This window comes from Triturus cristatus, chromosome 10 (genome assembly GCF_964204655.1).
Source record: "Triturus cristatus chromosome 10, aTriCri1.1, whole genome shotgun sequence".
In the NCBI taxonomy this organism is placed as follows: Eukaryota; Metazoa; Chordata; class Amphibia; order Caudata; family Salamandridae; genus Triturus; species Triturus cristatus.
Window position 1 is genome coordinate 1,222,794,533 of NC_140593.1, and position 25,318 is coordinate 1,222,819,850.

Consider the following 25,318-nt stretch of genomic DNA (forward strand, 5'->3'; position numbering starts at 1 on the left):
AAACTGCAATACAACAAATGTGATTTATCGGATCACATGTGGGTGTGGTCTACACTATATAGGTTTCACCTCAAGGAAAGTTAAAATAAGAATTCAGGAGCACCTCAGTACTGTCAGAATGGGTAAATTAACCACTAAGTTTGTACAACATTGTGTCATTGAGAAGCATGACCCCAGATCACTAACTTGGACGGTCTTAGAGAAGGTCAAAGGTGATGCTTCTAACATTGAGAGACTGTTAATCAGTAAGGAGGCACGTTGGATTTTTTCTGAAAAGGCTGATACTATTGGGTTAAATGACGGGATAGAATGGAATAAAATCTCCTTATGATGATCAGGCTGGTCATTGTGTCCTTTGTGTCAACATATCCTCTGGATGTACTGCAATAATTAGGCTGCTTGTGCCTGTGACGCTGATGCTAAGGCGATGAATATGGGCTTTGTTCCCATTAATTCAGGAAACCATGGAAAATGCCATAACGAACTAACATCATCGAAATGTGTCTATACTGTGTGAGTCAGGGTGTATTGAATACCCTTGATATGTATATTGAGAGAAGGGGGAATATACCTGATTTCTGTGAAGAAAATCCATGTTGAAATAGGAATTGTCCACAGTAATAGACATGAAAGTGGTAGAGAGCAACGATTAACATGGTAGGCTGTGTGGCGCTTTTATGAGAGGCGTGAACTGTGGAACCTTGTATGAATATCTTTATAATATGAGGAAACCAGAGATTTTCCCATTCTAAAATGGTGCATTGATTCACTTGATTAGACACGTGATCGTGAATGAAACTGATGGCCGATTTGAAGTGTCCGTAGTGGCTGAGACGAAGCTTGGTGTGCCACTTTAATGCGGTGAGATGTATGCACACAATTCGCATTATGAGGTAAACAAAGTGTGGTAAAGAGCAACAATTAACATGATAGGATGTGAGTCGTTGTTATGAGAGGCGCGAACTGTGGAACCCTTTATAAATACCTTTATAATATGAGGAGATCAGAGATTTGCCCATTTCAAAATGGCGCATTTATTTACGTGATTAGATACGTCATCGTGAATGTAACTAATGGGAGTCACGTGGTAGGTGACGGCTTTATCAGTTGGCCGGTTTGAAGTGCCCTTAGCGGCTGAGACGAAGCTCGGGATGCCACTTTTACGCGGTGAGATGTATGAGTGAGGGAAGTGTTTGGATTTAGATACATTCCCCTGTTCACTTTGTGAGTCCGATCATAAGGGATATAAAATCGGGAGTTTTGCTACTCTGGCATGATGTAAAACTCCGATATACGCTACAGTGTGGGTGCGAATGTGGTATACAAGCGAGCGAAAATAGTTGGAGTGTAGGCTCGAACGAGGATATGGGATGAAAACGATAATGCCATAGATATCTTCGAATATATATACAAACGCGTAAGAACGTGTGTGGGATTGAATTGGGCTTAGCACTGGTTTTTGAGACAGAACATCTCTGAAATTGTTTTACAGAATGCCCCAAAGTTCAATAGGGCGTGTGAAACACAGGATTACTGCAACGCTTACAGTACCTGTTGAACGCTGTCAAGCCGGTATGAGACATCTTGGCCGACAACGGGTAATAATAATATATACTTCTTACACATAAATCAAGTGTGACTGTGCCCTGGCACTCCGTGTGTAATTGCAAGAACCCTTTGCTATATTTTTATATCTTGTAGTCACAATAATGCAGCATGAAATATGCTGACATGGTGAATGAAGTCCTGCTGCCCTGAAGAATTTGCCGTACAAGTAAGGCAATGAAACATGTTGGCGTATTGGCTTCGTGTCTGTTGAAATACAGCACTTTTTACTTTTGAATTAATTGACCCATGAGTAGAGAATAAAGTTATGGGAATCATGGTTCTTTATCAATTTTAAAACAGGACTTTGGTGTGCAACTTTCACACTTTTCTTTCACCTTTTGCTTTTCCATGAATTTTGTTGGTACAAGGTGGCAACCTATGATGAGAAACGTGGCAGTACTGGTGATGATCGAACCAGTTTCAGCCCGCTAAGGTGTTGCGCACGTGAGGTGCTACCTTGTTCTGCACATTTTTTCACTAATTATCACGGTGGAGGATGGTAGATCTCTTTTTGAAAATAGTGACTACAAGTTGAGGGTTCTTGCATAAATCTCTCCTTTTTAAAAAAAATACAGTACAGATATTGGTAAATCGGGAATCCACCCCATGTATTGAGATAATTGGGGGTGGTTATAAAGAGGGTAGTTTTGATACCTCACAAATCCTGATGTTACACAATACATAAAATATTTCTGTACTCACTAGATTGGGTCTGTTGTGTTATAAAGCTATTTTGAGTGGGAGCTGACCCAATCTTCCTTTCCCCTGGAGCTCCTTATTGTTATGAGGCAGAGATCCCCACCAGGCAGGCAGAGATCCCCACCAGGCAGGCAGAGATCCCCACCAGGCAGGCAGAGATCCCCACCAGGCAGGCAGAGATCCCCACCAGGCAGGCAGAGATCTGACAGCAGGTTGGGTGGTCTCCAGTGAGTGGGGTGGAAGTCATAGCTTCCACTGACCTTGGAGGTTGGTGGGTCACCTGCTGAGGCCTAATAGAATCATTAGTCTGCTGACCGGTCATTGTTAGTTTTTTTTTAAACTCTTTTTATTGAACAAGTGCTCAATCAACAGTCCTGTGGCAGAGAAAACAATGCACAATAGATTCAATAATTTGGCCAAGAACACAGCAGACGCATTGATAATGCGACCGCCTATTATTATTTTTTAGGGAACTCCCTGCCGACATTGCTACAGACATACCTGCCTCTCACTCCTGTTTCCCAAGAAACTTTACGTTTCTGTTATTACTGCACCCGATAGAGGAATATTGAGACCTGTCAATGGTATGTACTGGTGCATGTTGTCATCAGCATTCAGTGTTTAATTTGCACCGAACGGGGCTCAGTGAACAAAGGGCAACTAAAGGCACCCTCCTTTTGATGAGAGTGACTCCTGCGACCTCACAGGCTGAAGAGAACTGACAAAGAAATGATTATAGTAGCAGGACAGGCCTTTTCAACTGCTGCCTGCTGAGGAGAACTAGGCCTCGGCGGAGTAGTGGAACCAAAAACCTCTGCCGTGCTATGCGGAGTTACGCAAGCGGCGGAGTGAGTGCGTTCGGTCGTGCTGATTTTTAGCGCCAGGTGCTTGTACCGCGCTGAAAAATCTGTGCAAACTGCACCATGTGCAGCACAAGCGGACGCGGCTTCTTTCTGCCGCACAAGTAGATTTTCTCCTTAAGCAGCAGCTTCCTCAACGCGAACGGAAGGTTTCTCAATGGAAGCTGCCGTGACCATCCACAACCGCCTACATTGAGAAATCTCGCCGGGAGGTGGTCTAGCGTTGGATTTTCCTTGCTTACACTCACCAACTTAATGTTGGCGAGCGAGGAAAAAACTCCGCTCCCCTTTGAGGAGCAGAGTTTTTCAGAACTCTGCGTGCTCTGCGGAATGCGGAAAACTCTGCAAACTCCGCGAACAGAGCAGAGTTCACCGCCCAGGCCTAAGGAGAACAGCCTACCAGCCCCTGCCGTGTTTTTTAAAAATTGCTCTGTCTATGCTGTGCAAAAGGGTCCTTTGTCCATCCACGTGGGACATAGATGCCGCAAGCATGTACATCATTGTGTGCATCGAGGATGCATGTAGAGAGCAAATAGCATACTTGGCTTTGGCCAGAATGGCTTCCATTTTGAATTGGCTGTACATTAGTGTCACCTAAGATGGAGGACAGGAGGCAGAGCTCCAGACAGCAGATGTGAGGTGGCGGCTTCCTCCGAACATTTCAGGGATCCTTCTAGTGGGAAGTGCCTAAAACATTGATGGACGACTGACTCCCATCCACGGTTGAGCTGCGAAGAAACAACTGCTTCAAAAAGACGACTAACACTGTCAAAGAGACTGTCTCTACAAGGCATGTTGATGGCTCTCACCTGGGTGGCGTGGAGGTGTCTCGCCTCGTTATTTGCCTTTTCGACTATAGTTATTTTGCAGAGTTTGGCACAGCATGAGGAGTGTGTTGCTTCACCTCATAGTGCACTCATCCTTCGGGCAGCAAAGGTAGCTCAGAATTAGAGTCCGGCATGGACTTGGGTGTTCTTTCTACTTTCAGATTGTTGGCCTCTTCTATTCACTGACCCACGAGCACTCTTCCTTTGCTGTATGTTGTCTTTCATTGTCTATCCACTCCAGTTTATACAAATGGGGCTTCTATGGCTGTGACACTGGTAGTTCTGCATGCCCTTCATGTTGTCACGAGACCGCACTGGTTTTTCAAGGCCAGTCAAGTATGTATTGTTATACTTTTGTATGTAGAAATTCATTACATGTATGATTCATTTGTAGATAACCCCTGACGAAGGGTGAAGTTTTACACCCGAAATGCAGTGGTGTTATCCACACCTGAATTGTATATTTTGAGTTTTGGACATTCATGAATTTTCGCTGAAATCATCTTCTCGAATAAAGAAGGAATAAGAAGAACTCATGAAATATAGTCAAGATATTTAGCTCAACACAATTTGAAAGGATCACGTTTTGTTAAAGTTTTGTCTTGGTTGAAATTTTGCATATATTTGTGAACTGTCATAATAATGTTTTTGATGGAAATTGGTTTGACGCTCAGGTGAGTGCGTCAGGTTGTGCACATTCTGTCTAAGACTGTTTGTCCTAGTTTTCTTTTTCACTGTTGAATAGGTGGTTGGGTGCAACCACCTCAGAAGGTGCACAGCACACCATAATTGAGGAATGTTTGGATTCTATTGAGAAACATCAGTTTGTTCTATTACTAGAGTGCAACACAGCTGTTCTTAGTTGATTACTTGTTACCTGATGTGGGCATCTCGCTTGTTTGGTTGAGGAGTTTTGTGATTGGGCCAGAAGAAGTCCTGAGTAAGCTTGATCAGAGTTTGTGGGATTACGCAAAGTGACCAAAAAAGACAGCAGCGCTACGCGGAGTTCCACAAGTGGCAGAGATCACTTGCTCATGCTTGTTCGCATTGATTTTCAGTGCCGAGTGTTTGTTCTGCGCTTGAAAATCAACGCAAATGCCACTGTGCGCAGCGCAAGAGGGCGCTGCTGCTTCTTTTCTGCCGCTCGAATAGATTTTCTACTTGAGCGGCAACTTTCTCAACATGAACTGAATGTTTCCAAACGCGAGCAGTCGCGACCACCCACGACTACCTGCACTGAGAAATCTGACTGCCCGTATTAAGAAATCTGATCGGGAGGTGACTATTTCTTGCTCGCCAACTTGACGCTGAGGAGCATGAGCACGGAAAAATCTCGCTGGGAGGTGGATTTTCCTCACTAACACTTGCCAACTTGACATCGGGGAGCACGAGTGAGGAAAAAAACTCCACTCTGTTACGCGGAGCAGAGTTTTTCAGATCTCTGCATGCTCCGTTGAGCGTGGATTGCAGAGAACTCCGCGAACAGAGCGACTTCACCGCTCGGGCTTGGTCCTGAGTGGCAAACCCTCCAGGATCGCAAGTGTCTTCTTTCACCTAGTGTGGGTTATGAGCACCGGCTCTCTTAGAATCAAGCAGAATCCCACTGGCACAGTGAGATCCCTGTCCTGTGGGCCGTGTGGAGGGCAGGCCACCAGTGTCAGCCCTGTCCCCGCTGGAAGTGATGCAAGCAAGCGATGCATGGTTTGAAAACACTTCACACACGCTTCACCAGGGATAGAGAGTAGGGAGGCATTGTACATTAAACTGGAAGGAAGAGTTTCCATCTATTTGGGGGCTGAAGTTGTGATCTTGAGGGGGACAGTGACTCTACAAAAAAAAAAACGAAAAGTAACAAGAAGATCCCGTCATATGTTTGAATCAAGCATGCAATTACTGCACATGCCTTTACAACGCGCTCCTAACCACAAATGCATCTTAACAACACATTCCTTTACCATGCAAGTCATTACAATGGCTTGCCTTGAGGAAAGCACTGGACTTTGAAATAATATAGTTTACTATACCAACTCCAGTCTGCGCAAGAGTATAGAAAGTGTTGGACTTAAAGTCCAACATCAGTCCAACAATGCTTTGCCTAAGGGTAGTCGTCATAATGACTTGCGCGGTAAAGGAGTACGTTCTAAAGACGCATTTGTGGTTCGGACCGCATTGTAAAGGCGCAGCGTGGTTCGAGCCGCGATGTAAAGGCTGTTTCCCCTGAGGTCCCCACATAGGGCCATGGGAGACTGTCCCTGGATTAGCAAGGGTTCTGTTCTCATTAGTACTTTTAATGCAAGCTCTCTGGAACTGAAGAACTTTTCATTGTCTCCTAGAATCAAAGTACTTTTCTTTTTTAAAACTGAAGAACAGGTGGAACCTTGAAATATTGTTGTCTCCCGATGCATATTGCGTGCTGAGCCTCTAACCCCCCTCCACCAGCGCCATCATAAGGTGTTTTGGGGCCCCGGTCAAGAGATATTTCGGGGCCTCCAGTTTAAAACAACTTTGAATTTATAATTCATTTAGTTAATGCAATCTGCCTTGATATCAAATAATATTAAATTAAAAGTTACACAGAGCTGGGAACGCGCAAACCCAGCCGAGCCCACTAGCGCCAGCCGGCCAGACAACACCACAAGACGTTTGACAGTCATCAGGAAGTCATTTCTTTTGGGTTTTTTTATCTATATTTTTTAGGTTCTACTTTATGTGGAATTCAGTGACCCACTAGTCTGTTACTGCATCACAGCAAAGACACAGTAAGTCCATCTTGATACATGTTTACCGGACTAGGACAGAATATTGAATTAAAATGTGTGCATATTGCATTTGAAGTTGTAACGTTAGCTTTGCAGGGTATTCACAACCCGAAATGCACATCACACCTGGCATTCCAGTGGAAGAACTACTCTGAATGTTTACTAGGCGGTCCCTGGGAAGGTGGGGGCACTGGGCAGTCGCCTGCTTTGCACATACCTAGAAAGGCCTCTGCACGCCTCCTCCGCAGGTCAGCCTTGCGGTGCTGGACTTCACTAACCATAGAGCCCAGGGCTGTAGGGTTACGTGGTCTCAGTTCTGTGTCCAACAGTAGGGTGAAGCCGCTGGACATCAGTGGTGAAAGGGTTCTGGTTGTTACTGTTTTGATCTCTTGACTGGGGGTGGAAGTTTAGATTTGTTCTGCATTCCGTCCATCAATTGTGTGTCTTTTGCTTTCTCGCTCTAAGTGCGCCAGGTATGCCCAGACGTGAGAAGTGTGCCAGGTATGCCCAGACGTGGGTCCTGGGCTCACTGTGCCATTGGAATCCAGCTATCCTGGCTGAAGAGGGGTGAAACCCCGAAACTGGTCCTAGGGTGCTTGTTTCCGGTCCAGGGAGGACCTGGCTTGGCAGTTCGGGCTGGACTGTTCCCATGAGGCAGAGGGTCAAGACTGATTTGCATATGGCCATGTCTAAACTGGGGTGGCACGGTGAGCAAAAGAATGATGGATTTAACCCAGATCTCTTGACTGGGGGTGAATGTTTTGATTTGTTCTGCATTCCGTCCATCAATTGTTTGTCGACTGCCCGGCAACCCTAGAAAGGGCAGACGCTAAAGAGGTGTATTTGGTGCTGAGTGCTGGGGTCATAGTAAGGGGGACCCAGAACAGAAGAGGTGAGGGATAGAATTGAATTAGTCCGAGCCCAGTAATAGCGCCTGGAAGCCATTCAGCAGCAGTGCTCTTCATATATGACGTCATATCACTTAATCTCTGTAAAGCCTTTGGAATCTTTCCAAAACACGTAGAGCTTTTCTTTCATGTCAAATGTGCGTGAAAGTCGGGATTAATGCTTCAAGGGTTTACATAAACATACTCTTCATTAACACTATATACAATGTTTCTGCATGCGATATATTTTCCCCTGTGCCGCTCCGCTATTCATAGAAAAGACCCCGCCCTCCTTCGCCCCCCCCCCCCCACTGTTCACTCTCGCTTCATTCACTCTCGTCGTATCACCCCCACCTGGTGCATCTTTTCAACTCTCTGAACCTCTACCCTGCACCCCTGAACCTCTCCTGTTTCACGGAAACCCCAACTGCCTCCACATCTTCCCTGTACCCCTCCCTCGCCCGCGCCTCGTGCCCCTTGTGTCATTTATCTGACTTCTTTCCACCCATCTCTGCCGTGTACCCCCTTTTCACACTTTGTCACTTTTCTTTCCTCCCATGTTTCGGCCTCTCTCCCCACACTCTTTAAGTCCCTTCTCTCTTTTGTCGGTGTCCTCTCTTCACTTCCTGGCTCTCCTCTTGCACCCACCTCTCCCGGGCTCTTTTCTTCTGGGGCCCCTAGCCTATCTTCTTCCTTCGCACCCCTTCTGCTGTCTGCCCTCCTTCAATCTCCCCATGACTCCTCTTCACTCCCTCCCCAGTGCCCCCCGCTACTGGCAGCCGCCCCCTTCCTGCCACTGAGGGCAGATGCCCTGCACGGATCACAGGCTGCCCGGTTCACGTGCCTGGCCTCTCCCTTCGCCCCCTTTGCTGGAGGAGGGCAAGATGCGGACCCCTCTCTCGCCCCCGCCCTGCTGAGGCACAATGCCGGCCCTGTGCTCGGGTCTCTGGGACACGGCCCCGGGCGCTGTTCCCAGGCGGGAGCTCCGTGGACTTCGGTCTGGGCCGCCTGTTTCTGGCCCTCCTTTGATGCGGGCTTCGAGGGCACAAGGGTCGCTTCAAGCGCCGCTCTCAGTCACGCTGACTTTTGGCGCCTTTTTCCCAGGCGGGGCCTCCCTTGATCCTGGCGTTGGGTCAGTTCTCTGGCGGGCCAGTTTGTGGCCGTGCTTGATAAGTGGTGCTGAGGGCAGGCAGGGGCATGCTTAGCACGCTAGTGCCCGTAATGCTTTGCATCTGAGCGGGGAAGGGAGCCAATCACAGCGCGGGGATCCAAGCTTCTGTAAACAAGACCACAAGCCTCAAGGCAGTCACAGCTTAGTGACCCAAGCGTCTGTGTACAAGATCACACGACTTAAGGCAATCATAGCGCGGAGATCCAAGCTTCATTAACACTATATACAATGTTTCTGCATGCGATATATTTTCCCCTGTGCCGCTCCGCTATTCATAGAAAAGACCCCGCCCTCCCTCGCCCCCCCCCCTACTGTTCACTCTCACTTCATTCACTCTCGTATCACCCCCTCTGTAAACAAGAAGACCACAAGACTCAAGGCAGTCACAACCAGGGATCAGGAAGCTTTCAGGTGTCCACAGCTAGGGTGGCCGTTCCCCTGTGACAAGGAGTGGTGTGTCCGGTGGGTACCAGAGGCAGAGGGCAGAGGCCCTGGAGAGCTGGCACAAGCCGTCCGGAGATTGTGTGAGTGCCTTGGTCACATGTTACTCGAGTGCTGGTGGAATGGTAGCCACAATGGGCAATTGGTAGCCTTTTTCAGAGTAGGGAAAGTATCCGTGTATGAGGGAGACCCATACAAATTGAGGGTGAGTGCCCACTGCCGGCCAGAGAGTGCGTCCCTGGGGTTCCCAGAGCCATGCGGCTCTCTGGTTACTGCATAGACTGGTCCAATGGCAGGGGTGCCCACTCTGTAACCCCCCCCCCGACTCCCACATGCTCTGTCAGAAACATTATGGTCTGCATGTACTCATGCGCGGCCATCTTTAAACAAGTCAACCAGGCACCACGAAGGAGTTTTTTCACATATGTTACCTACATAGATTCTTTCCCTCCTTTGCTTATGTGAGATCCTACCCCTTCTGCCGGCCCCTCTCTGCATCACTCAGGTCCTGAGTCCGGCCCTTTCTCGCACTGAGTACTGGAACAGGGTGTATGGAGGCCGGGCTGCAAAGCAATGAGTACGTCAAAGAGCTCAAGACCTGGTCACCAGGCAAATTCTCTAATTGAGAGTGGATCCCACAAGAGACAGCGTTGACCAGGTTGCAGTTTTGTTGATGTCACTATAACTGGCTCTTAAATGAAAGATGCAGGTGTCTTCTTGATGGCTCCTTGTCAACATTCTCTGTAGTTGTTTCAGACAACGAGGTCCTTCTTGTCACGCTCACAAGTGACATCAAACATCAACTTCAAGAGGGTTAACTGCACGGAGTGCAAGTGATGTAGTATCAGGCAACACACGTGTCGGTCACCTGACACCGCTCTGGCGTGTATCTCCAGTTTTGAGACACCTGTTCTGGATGTCTGATTCTGTGTGAATCTCACCACTCCCTGGGCCAGATGAGGTGTGTTGAGATTCATTGTATTGTATGTAATTGCAATTGAAACAAACAGCACAGGTGCACCACAGATAAACTTAGACTAAGAATTTTGTAAAGTCCATGTCCAAACACATTCTTCCAAATTCTTCTTTATTTCAATGAGGGTTTAAAACATGATCAACACACAGCCGACGCGTTTCGTCCTTGTCAAAAGGACTTCTTCAGGACTGTTGGTACAACAAACATATATACAATCATAAATATATATCTACACTGAAGGACATAAAACAAACCAATAACATCACAAACTATTTACAGTGTTTGTTAAAACTGTACATTTTTGTTTTATTTTATATATTATTATTATGTGCATTATGTATTCAGTTTAGTGCCTAACATTTAATGAAAAAAGAGAGTGGGGATTTTTTAGGAAAAACAAGAGGAGAAATAGATAGATGAGTCACTCAGTCCCAAGTAATTGCATTTGTATAGCACTTACTACCCCAGACGAGGCATCAAAGCGCTTTTTTGGCGAGTAGCACGCTACTCAGAGACTCATAGAGGATTAGTGTTGGATTAGTATAGTGAAACATGCAAATACATTTTAAGAGGTGGACAGGTTAGTCAGTTATTTTGATTCAGAAGGATAGCAGAAGGATAGAAGAGGAAAAAAGGTTTGTATTTATATAGCGCTTGTTACCCCTGATGGGGTGTTGAAGCACGCTACTCCGGAGACCCATAAAGGATTAGTGTTGAACTAGTATGGTGAAACATGAAATTAATTTGAGTGGTGGATATTTTAGTCAGGTATTTGGATTGAGAAGGATTGGGGGGTAGAAAAGGGGAAAAGGTTTGCATTAATATAGCGCTTGTAACCCTGATGGGGTGTTGAAATGCTTTATTGGCGAATGCACGCTACTACGGAACCCATAAAAGATTAGTGGTGAGTTAGCATAGTGGAATATGGAATTTGAGAAGTGAACATGTTAGTCCGTTATTTTGATTGAAAAGGCTAGTGGAGGAATAGAAGAGAGAAGGATTTTTTTTTATTTTAATTTCTTTTTTTAGGTCATAGCAGTAGGAGGAGGCTTTTGGATGAGTAAAAAGGGTTTTTGGAGGTGAAGAGTCAGAGGGAAGAGTTTAGAAAGGTTTGTTTTGGGGATATGTATAGTAAAAGAGGTGTCAGATGATGCAAGGAGGGGGAGAGTAGGGGAGAGTCTAGAAAGGGTTATTTTGGGGATAATAGTAGTGGTATGGGGTTTGGGATAAATGAGAGAGTGGATGTAGAAGATATATTGAGAGAAGTATAGGCTGAGAAATAGGGTAGTGCATTGGAAATGTCAAATTAGAAGAAGGTGATAAATATATAGATCCATAAGTACATTAAAAGTATATAGATGCATAAAGGAGGTAAGCATATGTTGATTAAACATACATTTATAGAGGTACAGATGAGAAATAGGGGAGTGCATTGGATTGCATTTTCAGGAGAAAAGTAACAGACACACAGATCCACGTACATGGAGGTACATAGATGCACAATGGAAGCAAGTACATGTAGACTAAAGAAGATTCTTTTTAAACAACATAATTATTCTACATGTTTATACAAAGCTATACACAAAGATAGGTACATAACTATAGTGACAATAAATGCTTATATACAGAGGGATATGCTGTATATGTCTGTTTGCGTACGGTGCTTATGAGGGGAAGAGCCAATTCTTGAGTAGTTTTCTGAAGATAAGGTGGTTGTCGGTGGACCTTATGTTGGGGGGTAAAGAGTTCCATAGTTTGGCGGCTTGAACAGAGACGGATGCGCCACCCATGTGTTTTTTCTTGTATCTTGGGATTTAGAGGCGAGATGCCCCTTTAGAGCAGAGGTTTCTTTGTTGAATGTGTTTGGTGATTTTCTTCCTGATGAAGAGCGGTCCCATTCCATGTATCACTTTGTGGGTGATACAAAGCAGCTTGAAAGTGGATCTTCTGGCAACCGGTAACCAATGCAGGGCTTTCAAGGCAGGTGAGATGTGGTCTCGCGGTTTTATATGCAAGAGTAGTCTGGCAGCCGAGTTCTGAATCCGTTGTAGTCTTTTAATGGTCGTTAAAGGTGATCCGTGGTAGAGGCTATTGGCGTAATCGAGTTTGGACAGAACAAGGGAGATGGTGGCTTGGACTTTCTGTGGCAATCCCAAATGAGGGACAATTCATCACAGCATTTTCATAGTGACAAAGCTTGATCTCGCTAGTTTGTCCACTTGGGCATTCATCGACAGCTTGGAGTCCATGGTCATTCCGAGGTTTCTTACTTCCTTCAATACTTTAGGCGGTGATCCCAGTTCATCAGGGCAAGCGGGTCATAATGTTTCCAATCGCCACACGTGAGTATTTCCGTTTTGGAAGCATTCAATTTGAGATGGCTCCAAGTTATCCACTGATCCACGGCTCTGAGAAATGAAAATTGGGGATTTTCCAATGTCTTTGGGGCATTCCAGTTGAAGGAGTATTTGTGTGTCATCTGCATAGTTATAGCACGTGAGGTGAAATTGATTCATCAGTTCTGGTAATGACTTCATGTAGATGTTGAAAAGCATGGGCAAGATGATAGAACCTTGAGGGACCCCTGCTTTTGTGAAGTACGGTTTGGACGACAAAGGTGGGGTATGGATGACATTAGTTCTGTTTCGAAGGTAGGACGCGATCCAGTCTAGAGCAGTCCACTCTATACTGGCTTTGTGGAGTCTTTGCATCAGAGTGTCATGGTCAACTGTGTCAAAGGCAGCCGAGAGGTCCAAGAGGAGTAGCGCAGCAACCCCGTTGAGGTCTACTGTATTCTTCAGGTCATCCCAGATCGCAAGGAGGGCAGATTCAGTGCCTCTTCCCGGACGGAATCCCGTTCAGAAATCTGAAAGTATGTCATTCTCTTAAATAAATTGCTCCATATGGGCGAACGGTGCTTTTTCTATCAGTTTGCCCAGGAAAGGTCCATTTGTAATGGGTCTGTAGTTGTCGGGGTTCAGCGGGTCCAAGTTTGTTTTCTTCAGTAAAGGGCGTATGTGTGACTTTTTGAGTTCTTCTGGAAATATTCCGATAGTTAAGGAATCGTTGATGATTCTTCTTACTGGAGTGGCAGGAGAGGTTGTTAAAAGAATTGTCTTGAAAGTTTGTGGTGGCCAGGGGTCAGATGGGGTGCCGTCAGGCCTGCTTGCGTTGAACATGTGCCAACATTCATCGTGTGAGAAGTGTTGAAAGGAACTGAGAGGCTGGGATAGAGTATTCTTGGCTTGTTGTTTTGTACAAGGGTTAGGGCTGGTGCTTTGTTTCTGTTTTAAGTACGAGTCCAATGTGTCTGCTTTGTCCGTGTAATGATTTGCCAGTTGGTCTGTGAAATCTTGAGTAACAGGATGAGTTGCTTCTAGGCAATTTGGTTTGCGAAATTAATTGAGTATTTTATAGTATTCTATATTTGCACATTTAGCATTTAGAATTCTGTCTGAATAGTACATTTTCTTAGCTTTTTTGATAGCTGACTTGTATAATCTGTTACTTTTCTGTAGGTGAAGTTTGTCTTGTTTGGCGTTTGTTTTGAGCTTTATAATTTGTTGTGTTATGTCTTTTATCTCTATATTTTTCCAAGATTCTTTTTTTCTTTTGTTCCATTGTGTGGTTTTGAGTGGTATCAGGATGTCAAAAGCTTCCTGCAGCCACTCATATAGATTTTGAACAGAATTTATTGTTTCCAGATTTGTACTGGATGTTAGTTGTGTTTCTAAGTGTTCCAAATTGAGTTTGTTCCACGGCCGATAGGTGGATGCATGTAAGGTAGTTTTAGGTGAGTCACTTAGTGTTGTTTTACGTTGGAAAGCAAGCAAGTGGTGGCTGACCATGTGACAGGAGTTATAGTTTGAAAGGTAACTAGTTCAGTATTAGCAAAAATGACATCTAGGATATGTCCAGCGATGTGTGTGAGTTTGTGGACAATGTGATGCAGGGTCAGTGCGTCTAGGCCAGTGATTATTGTTTTTGGATGGGTCATATTGGGTTTGTCAAACCAAATGTTGAGGTCACCCAGGACGCATAGGTTGGAGTGTATTGTTATCAGGTTTGAAACTGTGTCTAGAAGTCCGTCTGGGAATGTTTCCTTGCTAGGTGGACGTCTGTAAAGGAGCAGGAAGTTACAGGATGAAGACGGTGTAGGATTGCATCTTGTTAGAAGAGCCTCACAATTCTTTATGAAGATGTCGTCAACTTTAGTGATATGTAATGTTTGCCTGAACACAAAAGCTAGACCACCTCCTTTTTTGCCTATACGATTTTGGGTGATCGTTTAATAGCCTAGAGGAATGGCTTCATGCAGAACTGGAGCAATATCCTCTCCCAACCATGATTCGGTTATGAATAGTGTGCCTGGTTTTGCATCAGTGAGAAGGTCGTAGATGTGATGTTGTTTTTAGAGAGGGATCGAGCATTTATTAGTAGACAGTTTAGAGAATGGCCTTTGGTGATAGTGGGACTTTGTTTTGTAGAAGAGTGAACAGTATTGTGTGGGTTTGTAGCAGGTGTGTTTTTTGTGCTGGCATTAGCTGTATTAAGATAGCAATTGTGTAGCTGTTCTGTATCATGTTCCTCATCCAGCAGGCTAAGAAGGCATTTTGATGGGTCTGCGTGTGAATGTGGTGGAGATGGTGTTTGAGAGTGAGTTGGTGTGCTGTGTTGTTTTCGTGGTGTAACATTGTTGTGCAGTAGACATGGGGAAGCTAAGTTGTGAGGTGTGGCATGTTGCTTATATTTTTTGCGTGTGTTTACGGTGGCAGGTGTATGAGTCAGGGGTGGTGGTGCAGCATGTGGGTCATGTAGTAAGTTTCTAAATTGTCCAATGGATGAGAGGCGGTTAGAAGAGAGTTGCTGCGTGGCTGTATCTGTGTTAGGTGTGGTGGAAGAGAGAAAGCTTGGCATTGGAGTTTGTTCCTTTGTGTGGTTTGAAAGGTGGGTGCATGTTTGTATTTTGAGATGGTAAGTATTATGAGGTGTTGCACTTTGAAGATCTTGTTGTGCTGGTGTGTGTGAAATGTTTTGTTTTTGAGGAGTAGTGAAAAGGGGCGCTGGTGTATTTGTTTCATGCAATGGATTTGGTTGTATAGCATTGTTTGTGAGAGGGGGTGGCGATGTGTTTATGAGTAGAGTGTATGTTGTATGTAGGAGGGAATGAAGTAGAGGTAAGAGTATTTGTCTTAGACTGGTTTGTTGCAAGAGTTAAAAAGTGTGGCGGTGTGCAGTGTATGTGTTGTGTGTTAGTGTTATTATTGTAGCGGGAAGAGGAGGGTGTTGGTTGAACAAATGATGGGAGGCGATTATATGTTTGTTGGTGATAAAAGGTGGTCCGTTAGAAGCAATTAGAGCAGGGAGGTGTTCTCAGATCTTTGGGCAAGGCCTCGCTTGTAGCACCAACATTTATTAGGATTGGAGATAAGAGAGGGTTGGAGCTTTCTTTCCTGACACTCTCCAGTGGAGCCAGTCTCTTTTTACAATCCTGAAAGCTGTGGATCATGTGGTCGCTAGTAGACTGATGAAATATTTTATTTTTAGGTTCCTGGATCGAGCAGGGCCCTCTTCTGTGAACTATTGTATTTTTAGGCTCCAGTCGCCTGTATGGTCCTCTATGGTTAAATTTTGTATTTTTAGGCTCCAGTCTCCTGTATGATCTTCTATGGTTAAATCTTGTATTTTTAGGCTCCTGGCTCCACTGTGGTCCTCTTTGGTGTAATCTTGTATTTTAGGCTCCATTCTCCACCTTGGTCCTTTTCTGTGTAATCTTGTATTTTTAGGCTCCATTCTCCACCTTGGTCCTTTTCTGTGTAATCTTGTATTTTTAGGCTTCAAGCTTAACAAGGGTTCTCTTCGGTGAAATCTTGTATTTTTAGGCTTCGGGTTTAACAATGGTCCTCTTCTGTGAAATCTTGTATTTTTAGGCTTCTGGTTTAACAAGGGTCCTCTTCTGTGAAATCTTGTATTTTTAGGCTTATGGTTTAACAAGGGTCCTCTTCTGTGAAATCTTGTATTTTTAGGTTCTGATCCCCACCATGGTCCTCTTTGGTGAAATCTTGTTTTTTGTTAGGCTCCCGGCTCCACCGTGGTCCTCTATGTTGAAATCTTGTTTTTTTAGGATCCACTCTCCCCTGGCGGCCATCTTGTAGCAGTCACTGCAGGGTCCCACTCTGAGCTCAGCTCTGGCTGAGGAGGAAACATGGCTGCCAAAGCTGCCACTAGAAGGGCCTTGTCCGCACACGTCACATTCACAGAATCTTCAATGGCTTGAGTCAAGGTCCCTAGAGTGGAGCTGCGCCTTCCGCCCACATCGAGCGGCTGCTATGGCTGCAATGAGGCAGTCACGGCCTCTTCAAGCGTCCCGCCTTGCATGGGCAGCTATTGCATATGGCCTCAGCATCACTAATGCGGGGCTAATGTTTATTTATAGCGGCTACTGGATGGAGGGTCCCTTCTGTGTTGAGTGGGCCTGACTCCTTCTATTGTGGATCAATAGTGTTCGTTCTTCTCCAAGGCCCCCCTGAAGCATGGATCTTCTACATGCCCCCCCTCCTTTGGGGAGCGGGAGCCCTGGCGTGTTGTTTAGTGTGCAGGACATCCGGATTACCAGGCACCGGCAGGAGGTCATGTGAGTGGCTTAGAGTGGGTGGTAGGAGTTTCCTGCACCTCCAGTAAAAGCCTGAAGCTCAGACTCCAGGGGAGGTTTGTGCAAAGTGTTGCATGGTTTTGCTCAGCTCCCATATCCGAGTATAATGGTAAGTAAATTGCTGCAGTGTCTTGCAGAGCGCGGGCGCCCCTACCAAGCCTTTATGAATAACCCCCTCGCAGTGTTACTCAAGGGCGCATAGTGAAGCCTGGCTTTAGGACATGTTCTAACACAGAAGCAGGTCTTATCACTCCAGTGGTGGCTTCAATGCTTCTGAAAAGATCTGAAATGTGTTGTAAAGTTTATTCTGAACTGGAAAGCATCCTTTTACTGCGCTTCTGCGGCCATATTATTACCGGAGTGCCCTGGGGGCACAATGGGCGTTTGCGCCAGCTTTGAGCACTCCCGGGGCACTTTGGTATTATAGAAGGGACCGCAGACGCTTGTGCGTCTCCTTCTGTAATACCGATAGCGCTGGCGCTCATAAAACACCAGTGATATCTTCAGAGGGTGTTCCCTCATTTGCATGGGGGGGAGTGGCCCCAAGAAAATGAGAGAATCTCTTTGGCTCTGCGCCTGCGCCACTTTACAGACGCGGGCGCCGAGGCAATGAAGCTGTCAGGAGGCTTGATGAAAGTGCCCCCCCTGATAACAGCCCTCTGGAGTGGAGGAAGGGGGCTCCATGGACCCCCCCAGACATCCCCTTGCAGGCGGCTGCAGTCACTCTTTGCACCCGCCTGCAAAGGGATCTCTAATCCCCCTTCAAAGTGCAGGCAGGGGGCCGCCTGTACTGTGAAACATGGAGCGGCTTCAAAGCAGCTGCCCCATGTTTCACCTGAATGCGCTGCCCTGGGGGCAGCGCTTGTTTGTGGCTGCCCGGGGGACAGTGTATTCCCTATAATGCTGCGTATTTTCCTGGTTAGTGCTGGGTGCACCTCTTGAAAGGTAAACTGAGCCCATACTGTAATACGGCCCCTGGACTGCGGGTGATTTCAGGGCGCACGGTGTTTCTTTGCCCCCCGCCCCCGCCCCTCACTGCCCTGTATTACCTTCTCTTTCTTTCTGTAGCTCTAACTCCACACACCTGGATTTCAGATCCCTGCACGTCATTGAGTTGCAGGAGCCCGTGATATCATGAACCTGACAACATTAATATGCATAGAGGAGTCACTATTGACACAAGTCAAATGTACAGAAAAAAACAAGAACTGAGGAAAATGATGAAGACATATTTAACTGCAGTTAGGAAACTTAAGATTCCCATGAATGTATGAGATAAGGATATAAATGCAAGCGAACAAAGAGTAGTTGCTGGTTCAAGAGAGAGGAAGCAAGAGTTAAATGACATGTTATGAGCAGTATATAAGAATATGATGTTTGTCTATCGTTATCGATGAAGATGTCAACAGCTCACTGATTGCTTGACCGGGCTCTGTGCATCCGAAGAGGACTGAGTCGCCCGGTTCGCCTGTCCTGTCACACGTCGGGGCCGACACGTGATGACACTGTCCGTGATGTGTGGGCAGCGCTGGACCTGCGCAGCCCGCGCTTTCTTTGAGCCTCGGCAGTACGCCTCGCCTCGGAGGTATGGCAGCTTTTGTGACTGAGGCTGCGCCATGCTGCGCGGTTCAGTGCGAGTGTTTCCCAGGCGGCGGTGTTGATCTCAAGGGACTTTGGGGAGGCCTGCAGCGTGTCCTCGAACCACTTCTCTTGCCCTCCATGGGAGTGCTTTTCCTCAGTAAGTTCTCCGTAGCAGAGGTGTTTGGGGATGAGCTCATCTGACATTCTGACAACTGAAAACGAGCTGTACAACACGGTCGTTACACCGCGGTATGTTTACATGGCGGGCGTTACAACGCAAGTCGCTACAACGACTAGCTCTGGATGGCGCTCTAACCTAAGGAATAGTATGATTTACTATTCCAACACTTTCCCTACTGTTACGTAGACTGGAGTTGGAATAGTAAATATTATTATTCCTAAGTCCAGCGCCCTCCAGCGCAAGTCGTTTTAATGACTTGCGTTGTAACGAGCGCAATGTAAAATACCGCGTTGTGAATGTATGCGTTGTAACGTCATACATTCTCTGACATCATGTCTGGCCTATCTGCTCTGGGCTTTCATCAGCACTGTAAGTTCGTTCAACAGGTAGAGACAGAAATTCTTTTGAGGCGAGTGGAAGAGCAGAAGATGATGTAATCAATTGCGATATTTTTAAAAAATGGAGATGCATAGGAAACATGGGCCAAAAATGTAGGCTGTAATAGATGGCGCTTCAGGTGTTGGAACAGAAATGCCTTCTCTCAGAGGAAGCTCATAACAGGTGACAGCAGCAGAGACAAGGACAGGACATTACACAGACACATTGAAATGTGTCTCCATCTGTATTTTTAGAAGAAAGTTGAAAACAATAACAGAGGGATCTTCTAACTCATAGACGAAGAGTTGTCCCAGAAGTTCTGTGCAAAGAATTTCATTATAAGACCGAAGGCTACCATCATTTGTCCCAGGGTTCAGGAGCCTCCAGAAATAGGTAGCCTTGGACCCAGGGCTAATCAGCTGGGGAGTTTTGTAATAGATAAAGGCAGTTCTCATATTCCATATAGCATCCATAGGTAGCCATGTGAAGTGGACAAGAGCTGGGTGATAACTTGCTTTTTGGTGTTAATTATAAATCTTGCAACAGAGGAGCGAGAGTGTTTGTGGGGGGACACGTAAGGGAGACCAACACACAATGGAGGCAGAAACTATGGGCGCTTCTACTGACAATGCCAAGTCTCTACAGAGAGTATCTATTCCATGTTTTTGAGATGTTGGAGTTGAAATATAACTTTTTAAGACATTGTTATCACGTGTTTGTTGAGGGGAAGGCTTTCATCCGGAAGGGACTTCGAGGGTGTACCACTGGTGACACGTTTCGGCTTGACGCCAGCAGTCTTGATGCTTTCAAGCCAAATTGGGCAGTTGTTAAGGTTTAATTTGCAACTGATTTAAAAAAAAAAAACTGTCTGTAAAGAATTAATTTTAAAGTATTTAATCAGAGCCAGCTTGTTCCTAACATAGGAATCTAATTTAAAATAGGCTTGGGTGTCATTGGGTGCTTGAACAAGCACTGGCAAAGCCAATAGGAGTGCATGCTGGCACAACCCCGGTGAGCATCAGTAAATACATGTGACTGTGCTTTAGAGATGGCTTCTTTGATAGCCATCTTTGAATGCATTTTAAAAAAGCATTGGTAAATTAATTAAAATATGGCCATAGTTCATTCATGAGCACGCACACACCATTTTGGAATAGTGAAATAACTAATTTAAGGTGACCGCCTGCCGATACAGTGGTCATCTTCACGTAGAGCGGAACGATGGGGTGGGGGCAAACAGCACAGGGGCTATTTTTTAATAAAGAGAGGAGGGTAGGAGAGCAATAGAGAAGAGAGGCAGAGAATACAGTCCGTCATCAGCACTGCAGTACAAGTCTGATTTCAGCTGCGGAAGGATACATCCCATGCAGAAGCAATGAGGCGAGTAGGCCAGAACCCAGCCACACATGAGCAATGGGCGGGCCCAGAGCCTACTCTATGTACTGTATGGTTTATAATAGGTCTTTGTCTCCAGACCAGATCTAAAAATGCTAAGATGGACAATATCTTGGTTCTGTTTTTTATTGTGAAACAGCACATTTCCCAATTATCTATATGATGAAGGACAAGTCATAGATATGACATTGATTGTCAAACATTGAGTGCTGAGGGTGCTGTTATTTTAGTAGTGCTTTGACATGTGCCGCCTTAAAGCAGTGTGGTACAACACTACTTTTGAGAGAGGAGGTTGCAGAGCCAGGCAGTCTGGGAAAAAGTTTGGACTGGTTCGTTAGCAGCCACAGGAGGAACAGCGTTAACCAAGTACACGAGGAACTTAGGGCCAGATGTACGACAGTTTTTAGCAGACTCAAACAGGAAATCAACTCATTTGCGACCTGGCATGTACAAACGCTTTTTTGCGAGTCGGTGATTCGTAAAATAGCGTTTGCAACTCTCGGCATTAGGAAGGGGCGTCCCTTCGTAATAGCGAGTCATAATGGGATGTACCATTGTTTTGCGACCGCATTTGCGGCCACAAAATACACACAGTTTACCAACTACTTCTAGAAGGTGGTAAACCACCCACAAACAGGAAGGGTGCCCCAGGGGACTCCTTCACCCTTGTGAGTGGCTGCAAACATATTCTTTAAGAGCAGGCAGTGGTCCCAGGGATCACTGTCTGCTTTTAAAAAAGGAAACAGAAACGTTTCATTTTTCATTCTTGAATGCATCCCATTTTCTTTTAAGGAAAACGGGCTGCACTTAAAAAAACTGCTTTATTAAAAAAGCAGTCACAGACATGGTGGTCTGCTGACCCCAGCAGGCCACCATCCCTCTGAGTGCAGCCATTTCTATTGGGTTGAAAATAGCTCCCGCCTCATGAATATTATTTAGGCAGACAATTTGCGACCCCATCAGGAATCGCTAACAGTGTCTGAGACACTGTTGTAAATTGCATTTTGAGAGTCGCAAAGCGACGCAATTTGCGAGTTGCAAAATGTAAGGGTCGTACATGTGGCCCTTAATGTTAGAGACAGCTGTGAGAAGGTGGCTTTCTTTAGAAATTAGAGTTAATTAATTCAATTTTGAGCCCAAATTAGACTGTTATTGAGATGCAGAGGTCTGTAGAGATAGGTAGGAAAGTTGGATCCTGACCCCACCACTTTAAAGTGAGATGAAATGTTCCTCTCTGTTGTAGGAAAGGAACCAATTTTATTGTGTCTGTATTTGTCCGGTACAAGAGGAGAGACGTTTTTATTTTGTGATTTGAATATTTCAGTAGTTTTTGGTTCTGTTTTGCAGAGAAATTTTGGAGTTTAGACAGGCTGAAGTTATAAAATGAGTAACAGTTTTATTTTTATTTGAGATACTTTAGGGAGAGAGGGTTTTTGGGAAGTGACCAGCTTTTCTAGCTTTTTGAACAGCATATTTTGAGGCTGAGACTTGTATTAAAATCTAGAAGTGTTAGTTTAGGTTATTTGCAGCCCTCCTCGAAAGATGTGTAAGAACATCAAGGGAGACTTTGAGAGAGGAGTTTAATTTGTAATGGAGACAATTTACGCCCAGTGGTTGAATAAGAGCAGAGGTGAAGCAGGGGAGTTCTAAGGTGATGCCCAATACGGCCCTGGCCTGCAGAAAGATGGATTACTCCTGGGAGAGTCCAGCACTCCAGTGGGGGTAGAGTTAGAATGTTGCTGGCCATGATGCAAGCAAAGAAAATAGAATATCTTCACACTAGGTGCGTAGTAAAAGACTTCATTGGTCTGCAGTGGATCGTTCTCATCCCTGCTTCCCGGAGCCACTGCACCTGCTGTACTAGTGGTAGCTATCCTACCACACTCCTTCAGTTTTGGCCATCACATATCTGTAAGAGCAGACAGTCATGCAGGGAGAACCCAAAATGGCCACAAAATACAACAGCTTTTGACTTTCCTTGTGATAGGAGATACATTGTCCCAAACAGACGAGCATTCACCTCTAGCCTGTCGGGGCCGCTCTATCCTCTACGTGGGACAACCATCGCACCCCTCGCCAGGCAGCCAAAGGCAAGCAGTCTGGGTTTAGGAAAAGAACCACCTGGCTGGAAGCACCCTCGAATCTGCCCCCAGCACCCTGCAGTGCAGAGGGCTAGAGGGCGGTGTGTTTGTTGGGCCAGTCTGAGAAAGAGAGAGCCTGGGTACCTAGGAATGAAGGAGATACTGTAGGAAGCCTCCAAAGACTGAAGTCAAGCGCTGATACTCTCAAGGGCAGGAGACAACAAGAGTCCACACAAAGCGAGTGTACGTCAAGATGGTTTTTAACGTATGTCACTGCAGACGCACATTTCACTCTTTGCGCCTTTTAAAGGGGAACGGGCGCTGTACGTGTTTCATTTTGCTGATATTTTATTTATTTCTGTAGGTAACTTTACCATTTCTCTTTTCTTTTCTCCCTTCCTATAAACAATGCAGCAGACCCACAGAGTTCACCGCTTGATGTGTCATCGCACAACGTTTACATCTTCCACGCTTGGTGAGTTCCCAAAAATTAATCTTATGTGTCTTACAGAATGTATCTTTTTGAGAAGTGAAGACCTAAATCTTGTACTTCATTGATTGGCCGGCGGTCTGCTCCCAGAGAGCTATGTTTTTTTGTGGATATTGGAATGAATCCAGTCCTGAATCCACATCTCCATGAAAGGACTGAGAGATCAGTCATGAATCTCATGCTCCATTGGTGGCTGGGGGGATCCACTCTGAGTCATGTTTCTCCATTGGTGGCTGGGGGGATCCACTCTGAGTCATGTTTCTCCATTGGTGGCTGGGGGATCCACTCTGAGTCATGTTTCTCCATTGGTGGCTGGGGGGATCCACTCTGAGTCATGTTTCTCCATTGGTGGCTGGGGGATCCACTCTGAGTCATGTTTCTCCATTGGTGGCTGGGAGGATCCACTCTGAGTCATGCTTCTCCATTGGTGGCTGGGGGATCCACTCTGAGTCATGTTTCACCATTGGTGGCTGGGGGGATCCACTCTGAGTCATGTTTCTCCATTGGTGGCTGGGGGGATCCACTCTGAGTCATGTTTCTCCATTGGTGGACTGAGGGATTCAACATCAACTCTTTCACCCCTCAGGTGTCAGTATGATCCAGTCCAGACCTCCCTGATTTATGGTCTAAGAGATCAATTCTAATTCTCTCATCCACTGATAATCAATGCAGTTTGATGATAGATCACTCACTCCGCTCAATGACTGTGTGACTTGTCCTCAGTCTCTTACTCGACTGGTTGGTTAGCGGTATCCAACCCTCAACATCTCACTCCATACTCAGTTTGTAGGTAGTGGAACCCCATCCTAAATGACACGTTCTACTAGCTAACAAAGGGATTCAGACCAAACCTGGTTATTCTTTAGCTGGATTGTGAGATTTTGCTATAAATGTATAACTTTATTGCTGAATAAGAGGATATGATTTTTAATCTCTTACTCCGGTCACATAGTGGGCGATCATGTCTAAAATATTGTATTACTCTGATTTAAAAACTGTTTATTTTAAGTAAAAGTAGATGAACAGTGGTGGGATTCCCCAAAGCCACAGAGTTAATGCAATTGATAACACATGTGCCCTGAGAGCGGATGGCATCACAAGAGGGTCCTTACAACATAACGTGATACAATTGACAAGCAACAATGCTTTTAACTCTTGAGCCAACAGCAGGTTAACAAAGACTGATTGAAAATAAACACAAACAGCAAGGAGAGTCAGCAACAGGTAAAGACATCCTTACTTTGAGAGGACAGGCAGGTGCTACGCGGCAGTTCTAAAAGGTTGCAGTGGGCAGCCTTAACCATCCCGTACTTAAATCACTGGAGCTTAGTTTATACATGGGGGAAATAGTTATTATGCAAGTGTGGTCGTACATATATTTCTTTTATTGAACGTAGTTTATTTTGTGTCATTTCTGTGTTGTTCCATTTATGCATTTGCACATAAAGTTCAGCCGTAGGAGTCTGGTTCATGCAGAAATATCCTCTTTGAACTTCTGAATTGGATGCGTGTTGCGGTAGCGTGTGCTACTCAAGCAATGCTTCCTGCTTTATATTGCAAAACGCATTGAGCAGGCGTCGTCCCAGACTTCTATCCTTGGACCCACACCTCACACAGAGGTGTCAGAGTCACGTGATGTTCATGAACATTTCACATGACCAAACATTTTCCAATTTCATTCAGACCATCACAAACATCCAGACTCATGGTGTACTCATGGTATACTCAAGGTATACTCATGGTATACTCAAGGTATACTCATGGTATTCTCATGGTATACTCAAGGTATACTCATGGTATACTCAAGGTATACTCATGGTATATTCATGGTATACTCAAGGTATACTCATGGTATACTCAAAGTATACTCAAAGTATACTCATGGTATACTCAAGGTATACTCATGGTATACTCATGGTATACTCAAGGTATACTCATGGTATTCTCATGGTATACTCAAGGTATACTCATGGTATACTCAAGGTATACTCATGGTATATTCAAGGTATACTCATGGTATACTCATGGTATACTCATGGTATACTCAAGGTATACTCATGGTATACTCATGGTATACTCAAGGTATACTCAAGGTATACTCATGGTATACCAAATGCAGAGATTACTAATTGCAAACCCAGGGCCCAAGAACACTCTTGGGTGGAAATTGACCAAAGCATATGTAGCCCAGGGAAGCATAAGTCAGTCCAGGGTCCGTGTGGGCTTCAGACGTGTGTCCCCCATCCCCGGGAGACTCCAGAGAAGATGCGATGGACAGCCGACACCTGGTGAGCCAGATGGACGCACACTCCAAACTCATTCTATAATTTTA

The 25,318-nt window shown here is 45.4% G+C and overlaps 1 protein-coding gene across 2 annotated transcripts in view; it reads left to right on the top strand.

Annotated features, from left to right (window-relative positions):
• L1CAM (L1 cell adhesion molecule) overlaps positions 1-25,318 on the top strand; it is a 729,162-nt gene that overhangs the window by 92,513 nt on the left and 611,331 nt on the right. For both annotated transcript variants that reach the window (XM_085629771.1, XM_085629773.1), the window contains exon 2: positions 22,911-22,971. The gene's annotated coding sequence lies outside the window, so the exon portion shown is untranslated. The remainder of the gene's footprint in view (positions 1-22,910; positions 22,972-25,318) is intronic.